General features: G+C 38.7%; 4 non-coding genes across 4 annotated transcripts; all 4 read right to left on the reverse strand.

Moving 5' to 3' along the window:
* Nucleotides 1-1,808: 1,808 nt before the first annotated feature.
* Nucleotides 1,809-1,890, reverse strand: TRNAL-AAG (transfer RNA leucine (anticodon AAG)). The gene has a single exon. It is a non-coding gene; the product is annotated as a tRNA-Leu (tRNA).
* A 1,379-nt stretch (nucleotides 1,891-3,269) lies between these two features.
* On the reverse strand, nucleotides 3,270-3,351 carry TRNAL-AAG (transfer RNA leucine (anticodon AAG)). Its single transcript has one exon. It is a non-coding gene; the product is annotated as a tRNA-Leu (tRNA).
* A 7,334-nt stretch (nucleotides 3,352-10,685) lies between these two features.
* TRNAL-AAG (transfer RNA leucine (anticodon AAG)) lies at nucleotides 10,686-10,767 on the reverse strand. Its single transcript has one exon. It is a non-coding gene; the product is annotated as a tRNA-Leu (tRNA).
* Nucleotides 10,768-12,144: 1,377 nt separating this feature from the next.
* On the reverse strand, nucleotides 12,145-12,226 carry TRNAL-UAA (transfer RNA leucine (anticodon UAA)). The gene has a single exon. It is a non-coding gene; the product is annotated as a tRNA-Leu (tRNA).
* Between the last annotated feature and the right edge of the window lie 1,079 nt (nucleotides 12,227-13,305).

Genomic DNA, 13,305 nt, shown 5'->3' on the forward strand with positions numbered 1-13,305 from the left:
CTTTTAAGTTCAGTATTCAGCCATCCTGGTCTCCATAAATGCTTTCCATTCTTCCTTCTTTTCGGGATTGTTACTGATTATGCTGTGAGAATTTAATTTAGCAAAATCTCCCATCCTTCCTGGTCATTACTTTCCTTTAGAACATCCTACCTTTCCTTCCTTTTTACTGAGTCCATTAAAAACTGCCTTTCTACAGTCCAATCTTAAAATCTCAGTTTTCGCAGGTTTTCCTCCTTTTGTAGTTCAAAAGTATAGGATAGAATTACCGCTGCCTCCTAAATTCTCAACCCCCTATACTTCCTCAACTGTTTCCTAATTTTTGGTAAAAATTAGATCCAAATTAATGATGGCGACAGTGGGACTTGAACCCAAGCCTCCAGAGAGACTGAAGCCTAAATCCAGCACCTTAGACTGCTCGGCCACGCTACCTCTTACATATGTTTAATGTTATTTATATCAAAAGTTTGCTTTTGATGTAAGTGGCAGAAAATATTTTATATCCAATATTACAAAAAGACAAATGTTATTATGTATGAGCAACGTAATTATCAGGGATTTGTTTGTACATTGACTCTGGGGCAACATTTTACAAAACATATGACTTGTATCCACATATTTAACTAATCTTTTCTCTGTTGGCTCATCCGCTAATTTTTAGATATCACTTAATTAGGTGGTATAGATTACTTGCTATGATCTCCCATATACAGGACACTCAAACATGAAGGATTCCTACACCCCTGCCTGTACGTAACAGATAATCAGAAGCAGCTGCAAGGAAGACATTATACAGCAGTGCAGAGCAGTGTAGCTATGAGTTCATCAATAGGTTGACTTACTGGATAGCAGCAGAAGCAGCATGGCTCTGTTTATGTTTGCTAATCACTCTACTCATCCTGTATTGATAATCCTTAAAAGGCAGCAGGGATATGAGCTAGCAGTTAGACTTCTTTTGACCAAGATTGATTTTGGAAAATTTTGAGAATGGTTGATCATTGATTGAACTGACATGGATGTAACATAGATGGTAAATTATGTAGTTAATTCTGATGCCTAAAGCCAACATGACTATTCATATGCCGTATTGTTATGTATGACTTGCTCACATGTTCCTTTTCTTCTACAGCACAGTGAAGATCACTTGATGTTACATTTGCTTTCTTAGAGAACACAGAAGCAAAACAGGAATTTAAAAGTTCAGTCTTCTCAACATCATTATTGACCACTTTACCCTTTTCATCCTTTAAAAATCCTATAGCATCTTTGGCTTTTCTTTAACTTTTGACTTACTTCCAAAATCCTTTCTTATTGCTTTTGGTCTCTCTTGCAAGCCTCACTTCATTACTGGCTTTAGCTCTTCTAACGCTAGCCCACCTTTCCCAGCAGACAGCATTATATTCTTCTTTAGATATGAACACTTCTTTTCATTTGATACTCATTTCTTTGTTCCTTTTTAGCAGGCTTTTAAGTTCAGTATTCAGCCGTCCTGGTCTCCATAAATGCTTTCCATTCTTCCTTCTTTTTGGGATTGTTACTGATTGTGCAGTGAGAATTTAATTTAGCAAAATCTCCCATCCTTCCTGGACATTTCTTTCCTTAAGAACATACTACTTTTCCTTCCTTTTTACTGAGTCCATTAAAAACTGCCTTTCTACAGTCCAATCTTAAAATCTCAGTTTTCGCAGGCTTTCCACCTTTTGTAGTTCAAAAGTATAGGATAAAATTACCGCTGCCTCCTAAATTCTCAACCCCCTATACTTCCTCAACTGTTTCCTAATTTTTGGTAAAAATTAGATCCAAATTAACAACGGCAGCGGTGGGATTTGAACCCACGCCTCCAGAGAGACTGGAACCTTAACCAAGCGCCTTAGACCGCTCGGCCACGCTACCTCATATGGATGTTCAAACTTATTTAAATCAGAAATTTGCTAATGATATAAGTTGCGGAAAACATTGTATAACTAATTAGACAAAAATACAAATGTTATTATGCATGAGCAACGCAATTATCAGGGATTTGTTTGTACATAGACTCTGGGGCACCATTTTACAAAACATATGACTTGTATCCAGATATTTAACTAATCTTTCCTCTGTTGGCTCATCCGCTAATTTTTAGATATCACTGTATTAGGTGGTATAGATTACTTGCTATGATCTCCAACATACAGGACACTCAAACATGAAGGATTCCTACACCCCTGCCTGTACGTAACAGATAGTCAGAAGCAGCAGCAAGGAAGACATTATACAGCAGTGCAGAGCAATATAGCTATGAGTTCATCACTAGGGTGACTTATTGGAAAGCAGCAGAAGCAGCATGGCTCTGTGTATGTTTGCTAATCACTCTGCTCATCCTGTATTGATAATCCTAAAAAGGCAGCAGGGATATGAGCTAGCAGTTAGACTTCATTTGACCAAGATTGATATTGGCAAATTTTGAGAATCGTTGATCATTGATTGAACTGACATCGATGTAACATAGATGGTAAATTATGTAATTAATTCTGATGCCTAAAGCCAACATGACTATTCATATGCCGTATTGTTATGTATGACTTGCTCACGTGTTCCTTTTCTTCTACAGCACAGTGAAGATCACTTGATGTTACATTTGCTTTCTTAGAGAACACAGAACCAAAACAGGAATTTAAAAGTTCAGTCTTCTCAACATCATTATTGACCACTTTACCCTTTTCATCCTTTAAAAATCCTATAGCATCTTTGGCTTTTCTTTAACTTTTGACTTACTTCCAAAATCCTTTCTTATTGCTTTTGGTCTCTCTTGCAAGCCTCACTTCATTACTGGCTTTAGCTCTTCTAACGCTAGCCCACCTTTCCCAGCAGACAGCATTATATTCTTCTTTAGATATGAACACTTCTTTTCATTTGATATTCATTTCTTTGTTCCTTTTTAGCAGGCTTTTAAGTTCAGTATTCAGCCATACTGGTCTCCATAAATGCTTTCTATTCTTCCTTCTTTTTGGGATTGTTACTGATTGTGCAGTGAGAATTTAATTTAGCAAAATCTCCCATCCTTCCTGGACATTTCTTTCCTTAAGAACATCCTACTTTTCCTTCCTTTTTACTGAGTCCATTAAAAACTGCCTTTCTACAGTCCAATCTTAAAATCTCAGTTTTCGCAGGTTTTCCACCTTTTGTAGTTCAAAAGTATAGGATAAAATTACCGCTGCCTCCTAAATTCTCAACCCCCTATACTTCCTCAACTGTTTCCTAATTTTTGGCAAAAATTAGATCCAAATAAATAATGGCAGCGGTGGGATTTGAACCCACGCCTCCAGAGAGACTGGAGCCTTAATCCAGCGCCTTAGACCGCTCGGCCACGCTACCTCATACGGATGTTCTAACTTATTTAAATCAGAAATTTGCTAATGATATAAGTTGCGGAAAACATTGTATAACTAATTAGACAAAAATACAAATGTTATTATGCATGAGCAACGCAATTATCAGGGATTTGTTTGTACATAGACTCTGGGGCACCATTTTACAAAACATATGACTTGTATCCAGATATTTAACTAATCTTTCCTCTGTTGGCTCATCCGCTAATTTTTAGATATCACTGTATTAGGTGGTATAGATTACTTGCTATGTTCTCCCACATACAGGACACTCAAACATGAAGGATTCCTACACCCCTGCCTGTACGTAACAGATAATCAGAAGCAGCAGCAAGGAAGACATTGTACAGCAGTGCAGAGCAATGTAGCTATGAGTTCATCACTAGGGTGACTTATTGGAAAGCAGCAGAAGCAGCATGGCTCTGTTTATGTTTGCTAATCACTCTGCTCATCCTGTATTGATAACCCTAAAAAGGCAGCAGGGATATGAGCTAGCAGTTAGACTTCATTTGACCAAGATTGATTTTGGCAAATTTTGAGAATGGTTGATCATTGATTGAACTGACATGGATGTAACATAGATGGTAAATTATGTAATTAATTCTGATGCCTAAAGCCAACATGACCACTCATATGCAGTATTCATACTTAAGACTTGTTCACATGTTCCTTTTCTTCTACAGCACAGTGAAGATCACTTGATGTTACATTTGCTTTCTTAGAGAAAACAGAAGACAAATAGGAATTTAAAAGTTCAGTCTTCTCAACATCATTATTGACCACATTACCCTTTTCATCTTTTAAAAATCCAATAGCATCTTTGGCTTTTATTTAACTTTTGACTTACTTCCAAAATCCTTTCTTATTGCTTTTGGTCTCTCTTGCAAGCCTCAATTCATTACTGGCTTTAGCTCTTCTAATGCTAGCCCAGCTTTCCCTGCAGACAGCATTATATACTTCTTTAGATATGAACCCTTCTTTCCATTTGATACTCATTTCTTTGTTCCTTTTTAGCAAGCAATTAAGTTCAGTATTCAGCCATCCTGGTCTCAATAAATGCTTTCCATTCTTCCTTCTTTTCGGGATTGTTACTGATTGTACAGTGAGAATTTAATTTAGCAAAACCTCCCATCCTTCCTGGACATTTCTTTCCTTTAGAACATTCTACCTTTCCTTCCTTTTTACTGAGTCCATTAAAAACTGCCTTTCTACAGTCCAATCTTAAAATCTCAGTTTTTGCAGGTTTTCCACCTTTTGTAGTTCAAAATTATAGGATAGCATGACCGCTGCCTTCTAAATTCTCATTACTCTTTACTTCCTCAACCGTTTCCTAATTTTTGGTAAAAGTTAGATCCAAATAAATAATGGCAGTGTTGCGATTTGAACCCACGCATCCTGAGAGACTGGAGCCTTAATCCAGCGCCTTAGACTGCTCGGCCACGCTACCTCATATGGATGTTCAAGCTTATTTAAATCAGAAATTTGCTTTTGATGTAAATGGCAGAAAATATTTTATATTCAATAAGACAAAAAGACAAATGTTATTATGCAACAGCAATGTAATTATCAGGGATTTGTTTGTACATTGACTCTGGGGCACCATTTTACAAAACATATGACTTGTATCCAGATATTTAACCAATCTTTCCTCTGTTGGCTCATCGGCTAATTTTTAGATATCACTGAATTAGGTGGTATAGATTACTTGCTATGATCTCCCATATACAGGACAATCAAACATGAATGAGTCCTACACCCCTGCCTGTACGTAACAGATAATCAGAAGCAGCAGCAAGGAAGACATTATAAAGCAGTGCAGAGCACTCAATGGAAGTGCATTGAGGTGAAGTGTGGATTGCTGGAAAAAAAAAAAAAACTCTCTAAATCTCTTAGTTTGCGAGTGTGAACAAGCTGCGTGTGACCGGAGCGTAAGTGCAAATGAAAATAAGTGTGTAACTTGCTTTTCAGTGACTTTGTTTTCAGGGAGTTTGGAAGGGAGGACTTAGGACTGAATTGCTGACTGTATTTCATTCTTTCTTTACTTTTTACTTAATTAATCCACCTGACCTACTTAGCTGATTCCCCCGTCCATACTTAATACTTAATTGATCCCCGTCCATACTTAACTGATCCCCCACCGATATCTAATTGATACACTTGCACATCCCTAATTGATCCCCGTCCATACACCTATATATAAATAATTGTGTTTTGTAATTGTATATATATACTGACTGTATCCCCATATTTAGAATGACGTCCATGTTGGCCGGAGCCGTGCAGTGTACATCTTGTGCAATGTTTGCATTCCGTGAGCAACCGCTCGAGGATCCATACTGCTGCGAGAGATGTGAGCATATCGTGCACTTGGAAGCCCAAATTCTGGATCTAAGGGCTCAGATAGCGATACTGAGGAGCATCGACAACATGGAACGGAGTTTGCTGCTCACCGAGCAGACACTCAATGGGTCAATACTGGGGGTGGAGCATAGAGGGGAAGTGCAGGCTGAACAGGCAGGGAGCTGGATAACAGTTAGGAGGGATAGAGGGAAGAAGTATCTGAAGGCTGGTTCAGAACCGTCATTATTGGAGCACGACAGATCCTCTGACCTCCGGGGGAGTGTATGCTCCAGTAATGAGGGGGAGGGGGGAAGTGTAGGCCAGGCAAGACAGGTTCTGGTAGTGGGTGACTCTTTTATTAGGGGGACAGACAGGGCAATCTGTCACAAAGACCGGGATCGCCGAACGGTGTGCTAACTCTCTGGCGCTCAAGTCCAGCACATCGCGGATCGGGTTGACAGGTTACTGGGTGGGGCTGGCGAAGACCCAGTGGTCATGGTCCACATCGGCACCAATGACAAACTGAGTGGTAGATGGAGGGTCCTTAAAAATGATTTCAGGGACCTAGGTTGGAAGCTTAGGGCAAGGACCTCCAAGGTAGTTTTCTCAGAAATACTACCAATCCCGCGAGCCACACAGGAGCGCCAACGGGAAGTTAGGGAGGTGAATAAGTGGCTAAAGAGTTGGTGCAAGGAAGAAGGGTTTGGGTTCATGGAGAACTGGGCCTACTTCGTGGTCGGCTACAGGCTCTACCATAGGGACGGGCTGCACCTCAATGGGGAGGGTGCAGCGGTGCTGGGGAAGAATATGGGTAATAGGTTGGAGGAGTTTTTAAACTAGAGATGGGGGGGGAACCAAGGAAATAGGTGGGATGTGAGGCAAGCAAGGGGGAAGGGGAGAAGTGAATATAATGAGGGTGGAGAGGGGGGTGGGGATAGTACAGTTAGATCATTAGAGAAGAATAGGATGCTAAATAACCGCAAAGTTTTATCTTGCATGCTGACCAATGCAAGAAGCCTGACCAATAAGGCAGATGAGCTGCGGGCGCTTATATCGGAGGAGAAGTATGACATCGTAGGTATAACAGAGAATTGGTTAGACGATAGCTACGAATGGGCGGTAAATTTATTAGATTATAGTTTATTTAGAAGGGACCGGAAACAGGGGAAAGGCGGAGGAGTCTGCTTATATGTAAAGTCATGTCTAAAACCCAGACTAAGGGAAGATATAGTAGAGGGAGAAGAGGGGGTCGAGTCCATGTGGGTAGAGATAGAGGGGGCAAAAAATAATAATAAAATATTACTGGGGGTCTGCTATAAGCCACCAAATATAACAGAGGAAAATGAGAATCTGCTATTAGGACAAATAGACAAAGTAGCAAAACATAATGAAGTGATTGTAATGGGGGATTTCAACTACTTGGATATTGACTGGGAAACAGAAACCTGTAGATCTCAGAAAGGAAAAAGGTTCTTGACAAATATTAAGGATAATTATCTCTCCCAACTAGTGCAGGAACCAACGAGAGGGAAGGCCGTGTTGGACTTAATATTAACTAATAGGCCTGATAGAATAACTGAGGTACAGATAGGGGGGCACCTAGGTAATAGCGATCATAATATTATCGACTTCAAAATGCCCTTCAGTAGGGTTATCAATAAGGGAACAACAAAAACATTAAACTTTAGGAGGGCGAAGTTTGATCAGCTGATAGAAAACCTTCAACTTATTGACTGGGACAAAGTACTTAATCAATGGAATACGAATAGTAAATGGGAAACCTTCAAAAGAATTCTGAATACTCAGCGCGAGAGGTATATACCGTGTGGGAATAAAAGGACCAGAAATAAGAGGAAACCAATATGGTTGAACAATAACGTGAAAGGGGCATTAAATAGCAAAAAAGAGGCATACAAGAGATTAAAACAGGAAAAACAGTAAGGAGGCACTAATGTGTTACAAGGAAAAAACGAGAACCTGTAAAAAACAAATAAAAATAGCGAAGGAGGAAACAGAGAAACGTATTGCTAGGGAAAGTAGATCAAATCCCAAACTGTTCTTTACATATATAAATAGTAAAAGGATTAAATCGGATAATATTGGACCGATAAAAAGTGAGGAAGGCAAAATCATAGAGAAAGATGAGGATAAAGCTAATCTAGTAAATAATTTTTTTTTGACAACTTTTACAAAGGAAATAGAACTAACAGGAGAAATGAGAAGTGACAAGCTTAATCCTTCACTAAGTATGACTAATCTAACCCAAGTTGAGGTAAAGAAACGCCTCAGTAACATTAAAATAAACAAATCACCAGGACCTGATGGCATACACCCACGGGTACTAAGGGAACTAAGTAATGTGATAGACAGACTGTTATATCTTATATTTAAGGACTCTGTTGAGACTGGGTCTGTACCACTTGATTGGCGACAGGCGAATGTAGTGCCAATATTCAAAAAGGGAGCGAAAAGTGACGCCGGAAACTATCGGCCGGTGAGTCTGACGTCCGTTGTGGGCAAAATTTTTGAAAGCTTCATTAAAGAGGCAATTACGGAGCATCTTGATGCTAATAATCTTTTAATCCCGAACCAACATGGATTCATGAGGAATCGCTCCTGCCAAACAAACCTGATTGACTTCTACGAGGAGGTTAGCTCTCGAGTAGATCAGGGGGAAACAGTGGATGTCGTGTATCTCGACTTCTCAAAAGCATTCGATAGCGTGCCACATAATAGGTTGGTATACAAAATGAGAATGATGGGGCTGGGGGAAAATGTCTGCAAGTGGGTAGTTAACTGGCTAAAGGATAGAAGGCAGAGGGTGGTTATAAATGGAATATACTCAGATTGGGTAAGCGTCACTAGTGGGGTACCACAGGGGTCAGTACTAGGCCCAATGTTATTTAATATCTTTATTAACGACATAGTCAATGGGATAAGTAGTAAAATATCAATATTTGCAGATGACACAAAGTTATGTAAAACAATTAATACAAAAGAGGACAGTGCAGACCTACAGAGGTATTTGGATAAGCTGGGTAGGTGGAGCATTAAATGGCAAATGAGGTTTAATGAGGAGAAATGTAAGGTCATACATATGGGAAGGAAAAATGGAAGTCACAAGTACTCACTGAATGGGAAATCATTGGGGAATTCAGAGATGGAGAAGGACTTGGGCATCTTGATTGATAGCAAACTAAATTGGAGTGCCCAAAGTCAGGCCGCTGCTGTAAGGGCAAACAGGGTAATTGGATGTATCAGAAGAGGTATAGCTGCAAAGGATGAGAACATTGTTCTTCCACTGTACAAAGCACTGGTCAGACCACACTTGGAATACTGTGCTCAGTTATGGGCCCCAATATATAGAAAGGATATAAATGAGCTTGAAAAGGTACAAAGGAGGGCAACAAAATTAATAAAGGGAATGGAGGGACTGCAATACCCAGAGAGGTTGGCAAAACTAGGACTATTCAGCCTGGAAAAGAGAAGGTTGAGGGGGGACATAATAAATGTGTACAAATATGTTAGGGGACAGTATAGAGATCTTGCCCGGGATTTGTTCAAAAGGAGGGATATTACGGTAACAAGAGGGCATTCACTAAGACTGGAAGAGAAAAGGTTTCAGCACCAGCATAGGAAGGGGTTCTTTACGGTATTAGCAGTGAGAATATGGAATTCACTGAGTGATGAGACGGTAATGTCGGATTCAGTACACCAGTTCAAGCGGGGACTGGATGCATTTCTAGATACCAGGCAGATTTCAGCGTATACTTAAAAATAAAATAAATTAGTAGGTTGATACAGGGATTTATTCTGACTGCTGGTTTCAGAGTCGGGAGGGAATTTTTCCTCAGGTGAAGATTGGCTAAATCATTTGGGGTTTTTGCCCTCCTCTGGATCAACTTTAGCAATTACAGAACTAACAGGTCGAACTTGATGGACGCAAGTCTTTATTCGGGTTTACAAACTATGTTACTATGTTACTATGAGTTCATCACTAGGGTGACTTACTGGAAAGCAGCAGAAGCAGCATGTCTCTGTTTATGTTTGCTAATCACTCTGCTCATCCTGTATTGATCACCTTAAAAAGACAGCAGGGATATGAGCTAGCAGTTAGACTTCTTTTGACCAAGATTGATTTTGGCAAATTTTGAGAATGGTTGATCATTGATTGAACTTACATGGATGTAACATAGATGGTAAATTATGTAATTAATTCTGATGCCTAAAGCCAACATGACCACTCATATGCAATATTCATACATATAAATTGCTCACATCTTCCTTTTCTTCTACAGCACAATGAAGATCACTTGATGCAACATTTGCTTTCTTAGAGAACACTGAAGCAAAACAGGAATTTAAAAGTTCAGTCTTCTCAACATCATTATTGACCACTTTACCCTCTTCATCCTTTAAAAATCCTATAGCATCTTTGGCTTTTCTTTAACTTTTGACTTACTTCCAAATTCCTTTCTTATTGCTTTTGCTCTCTCTTGCAAGCCTCAATTCATTACAGGCTTTAGCTCTTTTAACGCTAGCCCAGCTTTCCCTGCAGACAGCATTATATTCTTCTTCAGATATGAACCCTTCTTTCCATTTGATATTCATTTCTTTGTTCCTTTTTTGCAAGCTTTTAAGATCAGTATTCAGCGATCCTGGTCTCCATAAATGCTTTAAATTCTTCCTTCTTTTTGGGATTGTTACTGATTGTGCAGTGAGAATTTAATTTAGCAAAATCTCCCATATTTCCTGGACATTTCTTTCCTTTAGAACATCCTACCTTTCCTTCCTTTTTACGGAGTCCATTAAAATCTGCCTGTCTACAGTCCAATCTTAAAATCTCAGTTTTCGCAGGTTTTCCACCTTTTGTAGTTCAAAAGTATAGGATAGTATTACCGCTGCCTCCTAAATTCTCAATCCCCTTTACTTCCTCAACTATTTCCTAATTTTTGTTAAAAATAAAATCCAAATAAATAATGGCAGTGGTGGGATTTGAACCCACGCCTCCAGAGAGACTGGAGCCTTAATCCAGCACCTTAGACTGCTCGGCTACGCTACCTCATAAGCATTTTCAAACTTATTTAAATCAGAAATTTGCTAATGATATAAGTTGCAGAAAACATTGTATATCTAATTAGACAAAAATACAAATGTTATTATGCATGAGCAACGTAGTTATCAGGGATGTGTTTGTACATTGACTCTGGGGCACCATTTTACAAAACATATGACTTGTATCCAGAAATTTAACTAATCTTTCCTCTGTTGGCTCATCCGTTAATTTTTAGATATCACTGAATTAGGTGGTATAGATTACTTGCTATGATCTCCCATATACAGGGCACTCAAACATGAAGGATTGCTACCTCCCTGCCTGTACGTAACAGATAATCAGAAGCAGCAGCAAAGAACACCTTATACAGCAGTGCAGAGCAATGTAGCTACGAGTTCATCACTAGGGTGACTTACTGGAAAGCAGCAGAAGCAGCATGGCTCTGTTTATGTTTGCTAATCACTCTGCTCATCCTGTATTGATAACCCTAAAAAGGCAGCAGGGATATGAGCTAGCAGTTAGACTTCTTTTGACCAAGGTTGATTTTGGCAAATTTTGAGAATGGTTGATCATTGATTGAACTGACATGGATGTAACATAGATGATAAATTATGTAATTAATTCTGATGCCTAAAGCCAACATGACCACTCAAATGCAGTATTCATACGTATGACTTGTTCACATGTTCCTTTTCTTCTACAGCACAGTGAAGATCACTTGATGTTACATTTGCTTTCTTAGAGAACACAGAAGCCAAATAGGAATTTAAAAGTTCAGTCTTCTCAACATCATCATTGACCACTTTACCCTTTTCATCTTTTAAAAATCCTATAGCATCTTTGGCTTTTCTTTAACTTTTGACTTACTTCCAAATCCTTTCTTATTGCTTTTGGTCTCTCTTGCAAGCCTAAATTCATTAATGGCTTTAGCTCTTCTAACGCTAGCCCAGCTTTCCCTGCAGACATCATTATAATCTTCTTTAGATATGAACCCTTCTTTCCATTTGATATTCATTTCTTTGTTCCTTTTTAGCAAGCTTTTAAGATCAGTATTCAGCCATCCTGGTCTCCATAAATGCTTTCCATTCTTCCTTCTTTTCGGGATTGTTACTGATTGTGCAGTGAGAATTTAATTTAGCAAAATCTCCCATCCTTACTGGACATTTTTTCCTTTAGAACATCCTACCTTTCCTTCCATTTTACTGAGTCCATTAAAATCTCCCTTTCTACAGTCCAATCTTAAAATCTCAGTTTTCGCTGGTTTTCCTCCTTTTCTAGTTCAAAATTATCGGATTGCATGATTGCTGCCTCCTAAGTTCTCAATCCCCTTTACTTCCTCAACCGTTTCCTAATTTTTGTTAAAAATTAGATCCAAATAAATAATGGCAGCAGTGGGATTTGAACCCACGCCTCCAGAGAGACTGGAGCTTAAATCCAGCACCTTAGACCGCTTGGCCACGCTACCTCTTACAGAGGATTAAAGTTATTTATATCAGAAGTTTGTTTTTGATGTAAGTGGCAGAAAATATTTTATATCCAATAAGACAAAAAGTCAAATGTTATTTTGCAACAGCAACGTAATTATCAGGGATTTGTTTGTACATTGACTCTGGGGCACCATTTTACAAAACATATGACTTGTATCAAGATATTTAACTAATCTTTCCTCTGTTTGCTCATCCGCTAATTTTTATATATCACTGAATTAGGTGGTATAGATTACTTGCTATGATCTCCCATATACAGGACACTCACACATGAAGGATTCCTACACCCCTGCCTGTACGTAACAGATAATCAGAAGCAGCTAGCAGTTAGACTTCTTTTGACCAAGATTGATTTTGTCAAATTTTGAGAATGGTTGATCATTGATTGAACTGACATGGATGTAACATAGATGGTAAATTATGTAACTAATTCTGATGCCTAAAGCCAACATGAAAAAAAAAAATAAAAGTTAAAGAAACCAGCTTCCAAAAGTGAAAATATTTGTTGAAGCAAATCCACGCAGTTTAAAAATTTCCAAATTACATCGGGGAATCTCACATGGAAAAAACACAATGTGTTTCGAACACAGAGCTGTGTTCTTTGTTAAAGGCAACATGACCACTCATATGCAGTATCCATACATAGGACTTGCTCACATGTTCCTTTTCTGCTACAGCACAGTGAAGATCACATTATGTTACATTTGGTTTCTTAGAGAACACAGAAGCAAAACAGAAATTTAAAAGTTCAGTCTTCTCAACATCATTATTGACCACTTTACCCTTTTCATCTTTTAAAAATCCTATAGCATCTTTGGCTTTTCTTTAACTTTTGACTTACTTCCAAAATCCTTTCTTATTGCTTTTGGTCTCTCTTGCAAGCCTCACTTCATTACTGGCTTTAGCTCTTCTAACGCTAGCCCAGCTTTCCCTGCAGACAGCATTATATTCTTCTTTTGATATGAACCCTTCTTTTCATTTGATATTCATTTCTTTGTTCCTTTTTAGCAAGCTTTTAAGTTCAGTATTCAGCCATCCTGGTCTCCATAAATGCTTT

This window comes from Phyllobates terribilis, unplaced genomic scaffold, assembly GCF_046119375.1.
Source record: "Phyllobates terribilis strain yellow unplaced genomic scaffold, ASM4611937v1 Scaffold_11__3_contigs__length_659146591, whole genome shotgun sequence".
In the NCBI taxonomy this organism is placed as follows: domain Eukaryota; kingdom Metazoa; phylum Chordata; class Amphibia; order Anura; family Dendrobatidae; genus Phyllobates; species Phyllobates terribilis.